Source organism: Xenia sp. Carnegie-2017, unplaced genomic scaffold (genome assembly GCF_021976095.1).
Source record: "Xenia sp. Carnegie-2017 unplaced genomic scaffold, XeniaSp_v1 HiC_scaffold_2, whole genome shotgun sequence".
Lineage (NCBI taxonomy): Eukaryota > Metazoa > Cnidaria > Anthozoa > Malacalcyonacea > Xeniidae > Xenia > Xenia sp. Carnegie-2017.
In genome coordinates, this window is record NW_025813482.1 from 3772028 (window position 1) to 3787028 (window position 15001).

Genomic DNA, 15001 nt, shown 5'->3' on the forward strand with positions numbered 1-15001 from the left:
ACTTATTTATGCAATATTATATTACGCGCAGTGTCATCCAACTTTGTCGATGTTTTCTATCATTTATATTTTGTGCACTTTCCAGATTTTGGATATATTTTAGACAATATAAAATTCTATAATATACTTGAGTTTAAAAATTCTACCGTGTAGTTTTTAGCTATAGAGCTGTTTGTCGAATGTGGTGCCAACTTCACGGTTTATTCTAAAGGAATACTATTCCTTTTATATTTTGTGCACTCCAGATTTTGGATATGTTATAGACAATAAAAATATCTACAATATGGCCAAGTTTAAAAAAATTCTACCGTGTAGTTTTTTATTTACAGGCCTTTGTTTGAAAAATTACATGAATATAGGAAGTTAATTATATAAGATTATATTACGCGCATTCGTGTCATCCGACTTTGTCGATGATTTTCTATCATTTATTTTTTTGTGCCACCTCCAGATTTTGGATATGTCATAGACAATAAGAATATCTACAATATGGCCAAGTTTAAAAAAATTCTACCGTGTAGTTTTTTAGCTATAGAGCTGTTTGTCGAATGTGGTGCCAACTTCACGGTTAATACCAGAGTACATTCTCAAGGAATATTATTCCTTTTATTTTTTTGTGCCACCTCCAGATTTTGGATATGTCATAGACAATAAGAATATCTACAATATGGCCAAGTTTAAAAAAATTCTACCGTGTAGTTTTTATTTATAAGGCTTTGTTTGTTAAAGAACCGGAATTCTTAACTTAAATATATAAGATTATATTACGCGCATTCGTGTCATCCGACTTTGTCGATGATTTTCTATCATTTATTTTTTTGTGCCACCTCCAGATTTTGGATATATTTTAGACAATATAATTATCTATATTCTGGCCAAGTTTAAAAAAATTCTACCGTGTAGTTTTTTATTTATAGGCCTTTGTTTGAAAAATTACATGGATATAGGAAGTTAATTATATAAGATTATATTACGCGCATTCGTGTCATCCGACTTTGTCGATGATTTTCTATCATTTATTTTTGTGCCACCTCCAGATTTTGGATATATTTTAGACAATATAATTATCTATATTCTGGCCAAGTTTAAAAAAATTCTACCGTGTAGTTTTTAAATTATAGGCTATTTAAGAGAAATGGAAAGTACACTGTAATATAAATCTTAGTGTTTTCTTCAATTTCTTGACTTTTATACATTTTTTGTGATGTTTAAGGACTGTAAAATAGTAATAAACAGTTAAGAATTATTTTTTACTGTTGTATTTGATGGAAAACGTGTTTTAAAGACGATTTTTTGATTTATCATTTTGAATGATAAATTTTAGTTGAATGTGGTGATGAATGTTGTGATGAATGTTGTGTTGAATGTGGTGCCCAATGTGGTGCCAATTTCACGGTAGTGGTAATGTAGCCAGCCAGGTATGAATTCGCAGGCCCTTTAAGAGAGCAAAAGCTGGGTGCATTGTTTAATCTTTATAATCATCTTGGTTTTGGTTTGTCTATTAAGCAGATTTAAATTATTAAAAGCAACATAAGACTGTGTCCACAGTTTATAATTATAAGTGTATCCAATTGTATCCAGTATATCAGTTTCACATTGTCTTGTGCTAATTCCTTTACAGTCATGAATACTGCTTCTCAGCAACAGTTTATTGTCTACAGCTGTAAATTGTTCAACTGTTCAATTATTAAAGTCACACTTCACAAGTGGAATAAAGCTCTTGTCTTTCTTATTACTACAAGACTCAAGACTGATGATCAAACTATTGCTGAAAAGGATTCTAATGTCAACTGCAATTCATATTTATACCATCCCTAACTACATTCATATCTTAAGAATAATTTTAATCTTTTTGGAAAAATATTTAAGGCATTAATATTACATTCATACTAACTATGATCTTCTGGAATTTGCTTAGCACTTAGAAGAGGAAAATGAAATTTACTGAATGTAAAAAGGCAGTAATATCGTACATGGCTGGCTATATTGCCCAGATGGTGCAAAAGAAAATAAACTGTCCTGTTTGTCATGAAGCAGTTGGTTCAAGAAACCATAAAAATGTGTCTGCTTTCTTGACTTTAAAAGACAGAGGTAATTTGTTTAAGCCAACAGCAAGTGTTATAAATATGCAATGAAACAGAGAGGTGCTTTAAGAGAATGTTGGCAGCTACAAATGGAAATTTACTGCAAGGGAAAGGAATTCCTGATGGTATTGCTGTGTCCGTATTAAATGGTATAGATTTGAGGACCACATTCAAGGATCTCGACGCAGACATGTTGAATACTACTGTTCATGAAAATCATATTTACTCATTAAGACCATATATATAAATGTTACAGCAAAGTGCGAGTATACCATGTGTATGGCACATTTTTATAGTAATTTGTATATACCATGCACGATATATTTTTTGGCTAAACAGTATAAAAGTTTGTGATGCATTACGTAACGTCACACTGCAGAGTTCGTCATCGTTTGTTATCACAATGCATCACAGTATATCACAATGTATCACAATGCATCACAATGCATCACAGTACATCACAATGTATCACAATGCATCACAATGCATCACAATGTATCACAATGTATCACACTACATCACAATGTATCACAATCCATCACAATGCATCACAATGTATCACAATGCATCACAGTGCATCACACTACATCACAATGCATCACAATGTATCACAATGCATCACACTACATCACAATGTATCACAATCATCACAATGCATCACAATGCATCACAATGCATCACACTACATCACAATGTATCACAATCCATCACAATGCATCACAATGTATCACAATGCATCACAATGCATCACACTACATCACAATGTATCACAATGCATCACACTACATCACAATGTATCACAATGCATCACAATCCATCACAATGTATCACAATGCATCACAATGCATCACACTACATCACACTACTTCAAAATGCATCACACTACATCACAATGTATCACAATGCATCACACTACATCATAATGTATCACAATGCATCACAATCCATCACAATGTATCACAATGCATCACAATGCATCACACTACATCACACTACATCACAATGCATCACACTACATCACAATGTATCACAATGCATCACAATCCATCACAATGTATCACAATGCATCACAATGCATCACACTACATCACACTACATCACAATGCATCACAATGTATCACACTGCATCACACTACATCACAATGTATCACAATGTATCACAATCCATCACAATGCATCACACTACATCACAATGTATCACAATGCATCACAATGCATCACAATGCATCACAATGCATCACACTACATCACAATGTATCACAATCCATCACAATGCATCACAATGCATCACACTACATCACAATGTATCACAATCCATCACACTACATCACAATGTATCACAATGCATCACAATCCATCACAATGTATCATGATGCATCACAATGTATCACAATCCATCACAATGCATCAAAATGTATCACAATGCATCACACTACATCACAATGTATCACAATCCATCACACTACATCACAATGTATCACAATCCATCACACTACATCACAATGTATCACAATGCATCACACTACATCACAATGTATCACAATCCATCACACTACATCACAATGTATCACAATCCATCACACTACATCACAATGTATCACAATGCATCACAATGCATCACACTACATCACAATGTATCACAATGCATCACAATGCATCACAATGCATCACAATGCATCACACTACATCACAATGTATCACAATGCATCACAATGCATCACACTACATCACAATGTATCACAATCCATCACAATGCATCACAATGTATCACAATCCATCACAATGCATCACAATGTATCACAATGCATCACACTACATCACAATGTATCACAATCCATCATACTACATCACAATGTATTATACTACATCAAAATACATCACAATTTATCACAATGGATAACAAGGCATCATCTTTATTACTGCAATGTATCACAACATTACAATGTATCGGATTACATCACAATGGACTGTAATAGCGCATCACATGAGAATACAATATTGTGACTGATCACAGAACCACACTCGAGTGCCGTTATGTCTTGTCATGGAATAAGCATTGCAATAAATTCATAAAATAATTGACATATTTATTATCAGAAATCATAAATATGGGAAACTACAGTCTCCTGCCTTTCTTCAACTAGATGAAATGTTCATGCTCTCTTATGTCAAAAGTTTTATATTAACTTTTGACTTTGGAAATTGCTGGAACACGTCTGATTAACTCAGAAATTTTCAATGATTTTGGACCATTGTCGAGGTATTACAGTCCAGTCGTTAGAATTGAATATTTTTTTATTAAAAATTTCGTAAAATTTATAAGAAACTCACTAAACTATATTTCAGTGTTCGTCAAAAGTTCACTAATCTATGAACTTAATTTACGATCTGGCAACTGAACACCAATTGTCAACACTGCCTTCCCAAAATGAAACCCCACATAGATCAATGGAAACACAATGGCTTTGACTGCTTGAACCATTGGCTCGAATAGACTTTTGTCGGGCTTACTAGATTCAAGAAAATACTGCGTGCTATAAAACAAATACACTGTTAGATGCTACAAGAGTGGTAAAAAACCCTTTTACCCCTCATTCATATGACAGAAAGCTAAAATCATTCCTTGTGGCAGCAATGAGTTCTCACTTCCTTTGAAAATGAAACGTCCATCAAGTGAAGTACATCCATTTGAATTTCCTGTATATTGGGCATAATACAAAAGTGTCACATTTTGACGAAAAACATGCACCAGCTAATAAAAAACATAAGTATTGTGATGCAGTGTGACAACCAATCTCTTTGTAGCTACTTCAAGTTTTTATATAATTTTCAGTCGTCTTAACGTTTAAACTTTTATACTTAAGTGTTTTTTCTCCTTAAAATGATGTTTTTCCAGCCACAGTAATAAAGTTCAACAATTTTAATGATGCATGATAATGCATCTTCCGTTATCTTGTCCATGCATTTATTGACAATTGTTCAATAATGAAAAGGCGCATAAAATATTCATGTCATTTATAGCTGGTGCATGTTTTTTGTCAACATGTGACACTTTTGCACCAGGACCAATATAAAGGAAATTCAAATGGAGTACTTCACTTGATGGACGTTTAACACTCTCAGTGTAAAAGCATAAAAATACTTTCAGTGTTTTATTTGTGCTCTTCAGATTTTGAAACAATTCCTACTTACATTCATCTATTACAACATTTACCCTCAGAGATTTCCTCTAATTTAAAATAATGCTTTTTTATGCATGATATACTTATCAATTTGACTAGTTAAGCAATCAACATTAATGCTTCATATTCCTGCATTGATTTGCAAACATCTTTTTCGTACATTATCATAGTGCTAGCTTGGGTTTTAGCTAATATCAAAAATTTGATCAAAAGAAAATATTCATGATGTTGGAGCTTGTGTATGTTTTTGAAAGATATGTTCAAATTATGTGTAATATGACCAATATAAAAGAAATTTAATTCAGTCTGCCAATAATTTTGATTTTTCCTGTCAATTAAAAGAGAAAAGTATTCAGTATGTAATTCACTCTAAATAAGAAAGATTGCATCACAGTTTAAAATAAGCTATAAAGTTTTGTAAATTGCAGAAGTATATCATTTTGAGTTAAGGCACCATTGACATGTAGAAGGTATTCTTTCAATTTTTTAATGTCCAGGAAACAGTTATTACGACATGGTCTCTTGATTCTGTTTGAAACTTAAACCTGTACCAGACACCGATCCTTGGTAAATTAATTAGACAATAGTTACATATAGTAATAGTTAAGGTTCTGTCGAAGTTGCGGAGGAACTAACGGCAAGTGATCACTAACTGGCATATATGTACATATTTTAATTGAACGTTTAATGAAACTTGATTTTTTAATGCTAATGTTGTATGTTTTTATTCAATATAACTTGTTGAAAAAACTAGGAATTGTGATGAAATTGTTCAAAGGAATGCTTGATTATATTTAGAGATGAGACAATTCGATTAATAGACGATACCTAGCGGGGTGATTTTCGAATGAACATTAATAGTCAAAACAGGTTAATCGAAACGCAATAAAGTGATAAAATAAAATTTTAAAGAAATGAAGGTCGAATGAACCACGCAATTCAATACTAGTAAAATCGACTATTATTCGTTTGTTGTAGATAATCGACCATGCATATATAATTGCTCATCTCCGATTACAGATGCGTGAATAAAAAGGGAATGAATTAGCTTTCCGTCTTACGAACGACTGGTAAAAGAGGTTTTTTACCACTCTTATAGCATCTAACAGTATATTTGTTTCTGTGCTTTACCATTCTATGTAAATAAAACAAATGATGTACTTTGGGCATAGCACACAGTATCTTCTTAAACCTGGAAAGCCAGACGAAAGTCTGTTCAGCAGCCATTGTATTTCCATTTGGGATTTCAGTTTTTAAAGGCAAAGGATTGTATTTCTCCAGGCATTTCTCGTCTTTGTGATTTTTGATAGGATGGCTATCAATTATTTTACGAACTGACAGCCATGCTTTATCCCATGGTTGAGACCATGGCAAAACTTTTTTCGCTGCTTGTAAGCCATCTAGGTGGCACATGTTGTCATATGAAAAAAAAACGGAACTCCAATTCATTGGGTTGATTTCCTTTAACATAATGCGCAGCCAAGAAAGAGTTATCAAAAACACTTGAGAAGGGCTTTCAGATCTGAAAAAAATTAATTGTTATGTAAATGTATAATAAATACAAAGTTTTTCTGAAGATGCGCTTTTGTCAAGCATTCTCTGTGCTTACCTATAAAGAGGACTCCATTTATCGATTATTCCTCCTCCTCTAACTATAAACAAATGCCCTCTTGACCACTTTTGAAGTCTTTGTTTTCCCCCCAGTTTCCTTATTGCATTTTGTTTTTGTTGGTTCAACACAATCTCTTAAAATAGCTTTAATTGCATCTGGCTCATTATTAACGAACTCAGCATTGCCTATATGGTACAAATTAGCGTTAGCACTAGTTATCAATTGTGTTTAGAAACGACACACAATACACAGCTTTGTTGTTCCATGCATTGTTCAATAAGAATGAAACACCTACACAAGGCTTTCTAAGTTCTAACCGACAAGAAATTTGTCAAGAGATTTGGTTTTCATTTACAAAAGAATGATTTTGAGGCTTGAGGCCTGAAACTTTTGACGCCACACTTTTATAAACATTGAAAGTGCGAGAAGGCAAAGGAAAAGCACGCAAAATCAAAATAATCCAAAGTAACAATTTCCCCACCATCACGCGTGCATGTATAACTATAATCCAAATGCTGTCATAAAAAGTTATTTTTCTATCTTAAAAAAATAATAAGTTATGAATTATCGGTACCAATGTATTGAAATTTCATCATATATATAATATGGATGAGGTTAAAAAAATTCAAATTCATGCCGTCATTCACAAACCTGCTTTATAACACACTGTCATTAACGACCACTTTTACGTTAGTAGGAAAACTTAGGTTTCACTGATATATATTACTATATTAGCTACAATGTAAAACTGTTTTTCATATTGTGAAATAAACAAATTTTAGACAAATATACCTTGTGACTCCACAACACTATTTCCTACTGGAAAAGTGTCGTCATCTTTATCAAGCTTTCTCAGTGTTTCGTCCATTTTTGACACGTCATTGTTAGAAAGCAGACCTGTGTCGTCAATCAATTCTTCACCTATAAAATAGAGTAATTCTTTGTAGTAATTTTCTGTCAGCTCTGTAATAAATCATTGAGATAAATTTAGAGAAATTACCTGCAAAATACTATATACCAAAGCAAGAGCAGTTGTGATTAAGTGTAAAAGCTCTGTTAATGTATCTCGAATTGATCATGAAAAATCGGACTTTATTCTCAAGCATGATTATAGTCATGACAATTTTGGAGTACATACCTATGTTACTTGGCTTCACACCACAATATCTTAAAAACGCACACTAGTGGGTACATTAGGAAGTTTTTTCCAAATATTGCACATGCTGTTCGCAGAATGCCTTTCCATGCTGAGGCGACTCAGTGCATACATTGGGATAGTTCAGCAATGGAATACCTACAAAATTCTGAAAACAATTTCATATAATATTAAGTTACGAAAAGCAAAGGAGTAATTTTATATAAAACTAAGATAAGTACCTTTCTACGCATCATGCAATGAGGAAACATTAATTTCCATATTCCATCGGCAACCCATAGCCTTCCACATCCTATAAGTTTGATTACGAAAATATCTTAGCCTGATGAGAATCACAGCTATTTTCCAATAGAATATATTTATAGCTTTTAAACTAATTTTAAAATACAATTGCATCTAACTTACCGCGCTCTTTGCAAGTATCAGAACAATCATCTGATGTATGCTCGTACAAACTTCTCGCCCTAATTTTGTCGATTTGTTCTAGAACCCTAGAAGAGTCCCCATCTTCTTTAAGCAAACCAAAAAAGTCCAGTTGCCCCAATTCCCTCAACTCATTCTCCATCTCGCCGACCCAAAATGAAGCAGCAACTTGTTTCTCTCCAAAATATTTATATAAAACGCAAATAATGCTTACCATCAAAAACTGTAACAACGTGATAACAGTAATACAGATCTACAACATATCGTTCTCTTACTGCCACTGTATACTTCATTAAACGCTTCAGAAAAACCGTTAAATGATACCCACGAATGACAACTATAGAAAACATGTTTCATTTGTAAAATCTACTTGCTATTTTAACATTAATTAATCAAGTGATTATATTGTAACTTACGCGAGTGACAACTGCCACTGAAGCAAAGTTGAATCAACAAAACAGACTTAACAGAGATCCGTAGCCTCGATCATTTTTCTTTGTTCGGGATATAACATCCAGCCATCTTTCCCATTACCGTACTTGGAATATCCATAAAGCAAATTACAGCGATTGCATCTAAGCGAAACTTTCACTCCATCGGTAGTTCCAGAAAGATCGTGTACATGAACTTTTACTGGCTTATTGTACCTCACAAGGTCATGGTTGCACTTAATACATTTGGAGCATGGAGGTGTAAATACATGCAAGTGATGCAACTTCCTATCGGTTGTACTAGGAACTTTTAATTTAGAAGCGGACTGTAAAAGAACATTTACATCTTCTTCTTCTAAATTGGGACATACCAAAGCCAACACTTCTTTACGTACATTCACGGGGAGTACAAGCAAAGAAGACGCAACATTGGCAATAGAGCACACAAGTGACAACCCATATTTCAAAACAAGAACAAACAGAATTACATCAACATTTAGATCATTGCAGACTTTCAAATTAATAGATTGGATATCACTTAATATCCTCGACCCCACATATTCTTGATGTAGTTCCTTGTTGACATCTTTTCGCAAATCGTCAACCGATTGACAATTGTTACGCCTGCGCTTCGACATATTTTCAGCTTTTCCTAGTCAGAAATGATTTCGGCTTTCCCCAGTCAGAAGTCATGGGAAATACTATTATTATGCATATTAAGCAATCTCGATTGCAATTGGCTAAGAACTTACCTACACTGCTATAGGTGACATATCATATAATTGTCCATGCAAAATTGTAAATAAAAAAGTATAATGGCAGACTCTTGCTCGATATTTGCAAGCGTTTTGCAAACTTTTTTCGCTTGAATTATTGAGTATTAAGACGTAAAAATAAACGGAATGGGTTAAATTGTCAGTGAGGAGAGTTTTCATCGAGTTTTTTCGGGAGAAAGACGAATGCGACACTGCGGACATTACGTCATTCGAGTGTGATAGTGTGATGTCGTGTGTCGTGTGATGCATCACAATATTGCTAGCCAAAGTAGCAAAAAATATATCCCGCATCAGATGGCGGAAATAGTGTTGTTGTGTTGGTTAAAATAGCAGAATTAGCAAAAATCAGAGCAGTCGTTTAACTTACAAATAAGTAAGTCTTAAAATCGTAACTTGTGACTTCCATAATTAACTGGCTATTTGTGATAAATTTTGAGATATTTGTGACGCTGTAATTGTGGGATAGAGATACAAGTCATGCAAATGACTCAAGTACAACTGAAAAAAAATCATGTTTCTTACTGCAAACACTTTCTACTTTTAGGGAGTAATCTTAATGTTGACGCCGTCATTGCAGTGGTAGACAAGATAGAAAATCAATTTAGCAATTTTTCGACTTAGCACAACAATAAATAGAATCTTCTAAAGAAAGATTTGACAGTGCGATAACATTCACTCCTGTTATGCAAAGTAGACACTTATTTATTTTGACTATTTATATCAAAAGACACGTTATTAGATATAAGAACAAAGATTTATTATTATTTTGCATAACTTTATTTGAATTTGAAGTACACCTGCGATTAAAATATTTTTGCTGAAAGGGAAGTGAAGTTTGATTTATTGCACGAAGATAAGTAAAACCTATACTTTCTATATTGAATGACGCAAAACTTTGCTAAATAAGGAAAATATTTCTGCCTGATCGAAATAATTCAAAATCTTGTCATTGCTGTATTGTAACAGTATTAATCATACCATTTAAACTATAAAGAAATTTTGTCTCATAGTACGTGCATGATTAAAAGGACAAAGTGTTCTTGATAGCACAAGACAAAAACCCAAAAGATACACTGTGAAGGTTTGTATATCAGATCATGGCACTTTTACAGCAATGCAAACGAAGTCGAGTCTGTGATGTGTACATAATGCGCACAAGAATGTCAACTAACTTCATATATAGACGTTTATGCTTGCATACTTATAAAGAATCCGCGCTGTTCACCATTAACCACGAATCAATGCCATACAAAACATGTTTTATAAAATTTTTGTCGAGGCTATTTATACTGTTTTGGCAGTTGTCAACATCATAGAGATATCGAAGGTTTTATAGACAATTAATTGAAGCAATTACGTTTGCAGAATAGCTTATAAGCAATGAAAAAAATTTGAGTTAATAAATAACAAAGAACTTAAGATATTTACAAAATGATCAATTACTTATCAGTCGAAGATGCAAAATTTTTATTTCATAGCAGTTGCTTCTAGCAGGATTTAAAATTAATCATTCCTCCCTATTAAATGAGCTTCGACAATCTACCGTTCAACTTCCTAAACAATTCCAAACCTGAAAGCTATATTGGCTTATAAATCAGTAGCATTACCAAAAATACAACTATCACGTTAGGCAAAAATAAAGTGAAGAGACTTAAATATTATGCTGCGTACTTACTTCTCTTCTAGACTTTGATGAGTGAACTCTATTAATGACAGTTCAACACATTATAGTTCCACCGAAACCTAAACCAATCATTTCGCCAATTAGCAAAAAACACGCGTGATCTGCACGATGTCCTGAAGCAATCACAATTGTCTTTTTAATTGTCACTCGTGCATGTAACTCACACGGATTGCAAAGTAAAAATAAACTTACTGTCAATAGATTAAGAACGTGCAGTAGCAATGATAAAAATTTACTTTAGTGTTGTTCCTCTAATTCTGTGTTAGAAGAACTGGATTATATATGGTTGAGTGGTGCTAATTATTATTCTGTAATGCACCTGATATTTAGAATGCATTATCTAGATCATATAAAGGAGAGTGTCGTTTACATAAAAAATAAAGTTTTTGATTGATGATCGTGCATTTAACAACTTTCATGGTCAAACATATGTCTAGCTAAAATGCTTTATACTTCTTGTTAAGAGCCAATACTCAGCAACCTGTTGGGGCTTTTGATTTGAGAATCGCTGGTGCTACAGAAAATTGTAAAAAATGAAAGACATTTATCCAAATGATAAAAATGACGCTATAACTTGCATGGAACTTCTTTTCAAAGTAATCACTGATGCAATTAAAGCAAAACAAATTAAAATAATTTTACCATTTCCATTTCTCTTGTTTTTATGCACTCGTTAACCGTTGTAGATGTGAGTCAGTATGAGTCGAAGAAATTTTTGGTTTAATAAACATCCTAAAAAGAGGATTTTATGCTCATTTTATGCTAATTATTTATAACCATTCATATTCAACTCCAAATTTTAAGCAAACAATTGTACATTACCATCATAATCATGAATTTGCTTAGAGATGTCGTGTCTACTCTATTCATTTCTCCATTATCAAAAAACAATGTTGCTGAAGCGGAAATGAAGCCGTTTTATTGCAAATACTTAAAACAGAGGACTAAAGTTAGCTCTTCATTACAAGCAAAACAATCAATTGATGAGCACTTAAAGAAGTAAAGTGAGGTGGGAAAATGATAAAAGTGAAGATGAATCTTTTAATGGTATCCATGTTGTTGCTATCAAATACAGTCAGTGCATCGGTTAAGAAAAAGAACTCAAAGGTTTGGAAGCATTAACTTTGTGAAATGGTTTAAGTTAAAATTTCGGTTCAAGAATCAAATGCATATTTTAACGCAATAGTCCTTTTTTAAGGTCGCGAGGAATTTTGTTCGTGTAGTTTATTTATACTTCTTGAGTATTAAAATTATAATATGCAAACTATTTTGTATAAGCAACCAGCAAATAGATTCATGTGAATTAAGGTGGAAAAGGGCGTTGTTCAACTCGGGACATCTTAAAGAAATTTACAAAAACGAGATCATATTATCCGTTGAAAAATACATTAGGATAGGAGAGACTTCAACGCAAAAGAAAGAGGCTGTTATTATTCCTTCAACCATATTGAATTTGAGCCAGAATTCAATATTTATAAAGCCTTCACTGTTTAGGTAAAAACATTTTTCTCTACCGTTTTCAAGGCTCAATGTTCAGCAAGCTATGGAATTCCTGGGGTTCGAGGAGTTCCTGGTGTACCTGGAGCAGCCAGACGACACGGTTTAAAAGGAGACGTTGGATCTAAAGGAGAAAAAGGTGAACGAGGTAATCCTGATCCTCCGTTGAAAAATGACATGAGCTTTGCAATCTATAATCGCTAAAGTACCAAAAAAGGGGACTTCCTTAGAGAGAAAAATAGGAATAGTTGATATGGTTTGGTATTTTCTGTCATCTATTTACAAAGTGTTGTTTCTTTACTATGACTTTCATACAATATATGTTGACTCATTATGGAAGTCATTTCAAAATTTTCACAATAATCTTAGTACTTAGGTCAACCATCTTAGTCAAAAAATTATATTGAGTTTGTCAGACTGGCATTTCAGTCAATTGAATTCCACAGCGACTTTACATCAATATTGCATCCGATATTTTTTCGACGATGAAGTGAGCAAATTAAACGTTTTAATCAATTATGTTTCAGCAGACGTTTATATTAGCTCTTCTGCGAGACGATGATTTATGAAGAAGTCATCAAACTGTTGAAAAATCTTTATATTAAAACTCCTATAATGAAATATTATGGCGACATAAGTTGGCTACTCGAAAACAACAATCGGGCGAGAGTTTAGACGCGTTTTTGCAAAGATTATAATTTTTGTGATGGTGCATCTAATCAATATCGTTACGAAGATGTGCGAGATGCGTTTATAGCAGGGATATTTTCAACTAATATTCACGAACGCCTTCTAGAGAATAAAACACAACATCTTCTGACAGCTTTTGATCCTACCCGAGCTTTAGACACGGCTCAGAGAACCTCGGAAACTTACGCAGATAGAACTCCCAATCTTGGATTGCAACCAACCTCCAAGGAATTATCAAACAATGTTGCTCACCCACGACGGCTGGTGCCCACAATAGTATTAATAAATATAGAAACTATAGATATAATTTTCCCAAGAATAATTATAACAAACAAAATATATTTCTGAAAAAACCAAATTCGATGAAGTTTCATTTTTACGATACAAATTTAATGAAGAAAAAGTTGCAATTTTCTAACACTCGTGAGTAAAGCTTTTTGATCGACGATTTTTGTAGACAAAAAACGTTAATGATCAGAGAGCACAACGGTGATACTAACATGTATCCTTATCAAACGTCACAACTAGCCCAAACACCAGAATCAGTTACAGGTATTTTTGATGGTCTGGGAATCATTAATCGTTATGGATCTCAACCACACATGGTTTCGCTTAAGCCTACAACTGAAGATAAGAAGAGGTGGAGACAGCCACCGGTGGAATACATTTTATTGAATATTATGACACTTTAATATTTCAAACTTATTGCAAATTCATCATCAAAATTTATTTACAAGCTAACTGTGCCTTTATGTATATGTGGGTGATTGCATTATTTCAAAGAAAGTGTGAGTACGGAAAAGTGAATTTGATGGGGAGAATTAGTTGATTGTGTGGCTTTAAAATCAAATATTGACAGCTCCTTGCTGAGCTTAATCTCATCATTAAGTTCTGTTTAGTATAAGATTTACAATAAAGAATGGTTCTATTAGTGAAAGTCAGTTTCTGTTTAAGTGTGTGTTTGAGTAAAGTGTTTTGTAGTTGTTAAATATAAGATTTGTAATGTTTAAATTACATTTGTCGAAAAATGTTTTGTGAACGGTTCTGTTGTTGTTTTGAGAAGTTATGTCTCGTACTTTTTGGCATTCTAAAAAGTGTTATGAAATTTCGTTTGGCATGTTCGGGAAGTAGAAATTCAAGGCATCTCTCAGCTTTACTAATGTAGGATTTGTTAAAGCCAGGCTAAGTAACTTGATAAAGGAAACATTAAAATACATTAAAACGAAAGAAGGGGAGATTTTATCTAAAATGGAAGTGAATAAACGACCTTTTTAGTATCAAAAATAATGATGATTTTTATAATAGTGTCAATCAAAAAATAATGAATACTATCAAAGTAATGAATAATTTCTCACAAACTTCAACCACCGACCAAAATCAACCTAAAATATGGATAAAATTATCATCAAGGCTCACAAGACTCAAAAATTACTATAATTGTCTCAGAAAACGTTGCAAATGTCTCG

The 15001-nt window shown here is 33.1% G+C and overlaps 4 long non-coding RNA genes across 4 annotated transcripts; all 4 read right to left on the reverse strand.

The window, feature by feature from the left end:
* Positions 1–6204: 6204 nt before the first annotated feature.
* On the reverse strand, positions 6205–6960 carry LOC124439738. Its single transcript, XR_006946434.1, has 2 exons — positions 6876–6960; positions 6205–6788 (listed from the first exon to the last, which is right to left on the reverse strand). It is a non-coding gene; the product is annotated as an uncharacterized LOC124439738 (long non-coding RNA).
* A 38-nt stretch (positions 6961–6998) lies between these two features.
* Positions 6999–8053, reverse strand: LOC124439740. Its single transcript, XR_006946436.1, has 3 exons — positions 8017–8053; positions 7671–7799; positions 6999–7063 (listed from the first exon to the last, which is right to left on the reverse strand). It is a non-coding gene; the product is annotated as an uncharacterized LOC124439740 (long non-coding RNA).
* Positions 8054–8288: 235 nt separating this feature from the next.
* Positions 8289–8637, reverse strand: LOC124439737. The gene is made up of 2 exons (XR_006946433.1): positions 8440–8637; positions 8289–8326 (listed from the first exon to the last, which is right to left on the reverse strand). It is a non-coding gene; the product is annotated as an uncharacterized LOC124439737 (long non-coding RNA).
* Positions 8638–11182: 2545 nt separating this feature from the next.
* On the reverse strand, positions 11183–12953 carry LOC124439742. Its single transcript, XR_006946438.1, has 3 exons — positions 12863–12953; positions 11991–12080; positions 11183–11862 (listed from the first exon to the last, which is right to left on the reverse strand). It is a non-coding gene; the product is annotated as an uncharacterized LOC124439742 (long non-coding RNA).
* Between the last annotated feature and the right edge of the window lie 2048 nt (positions 12954–15001).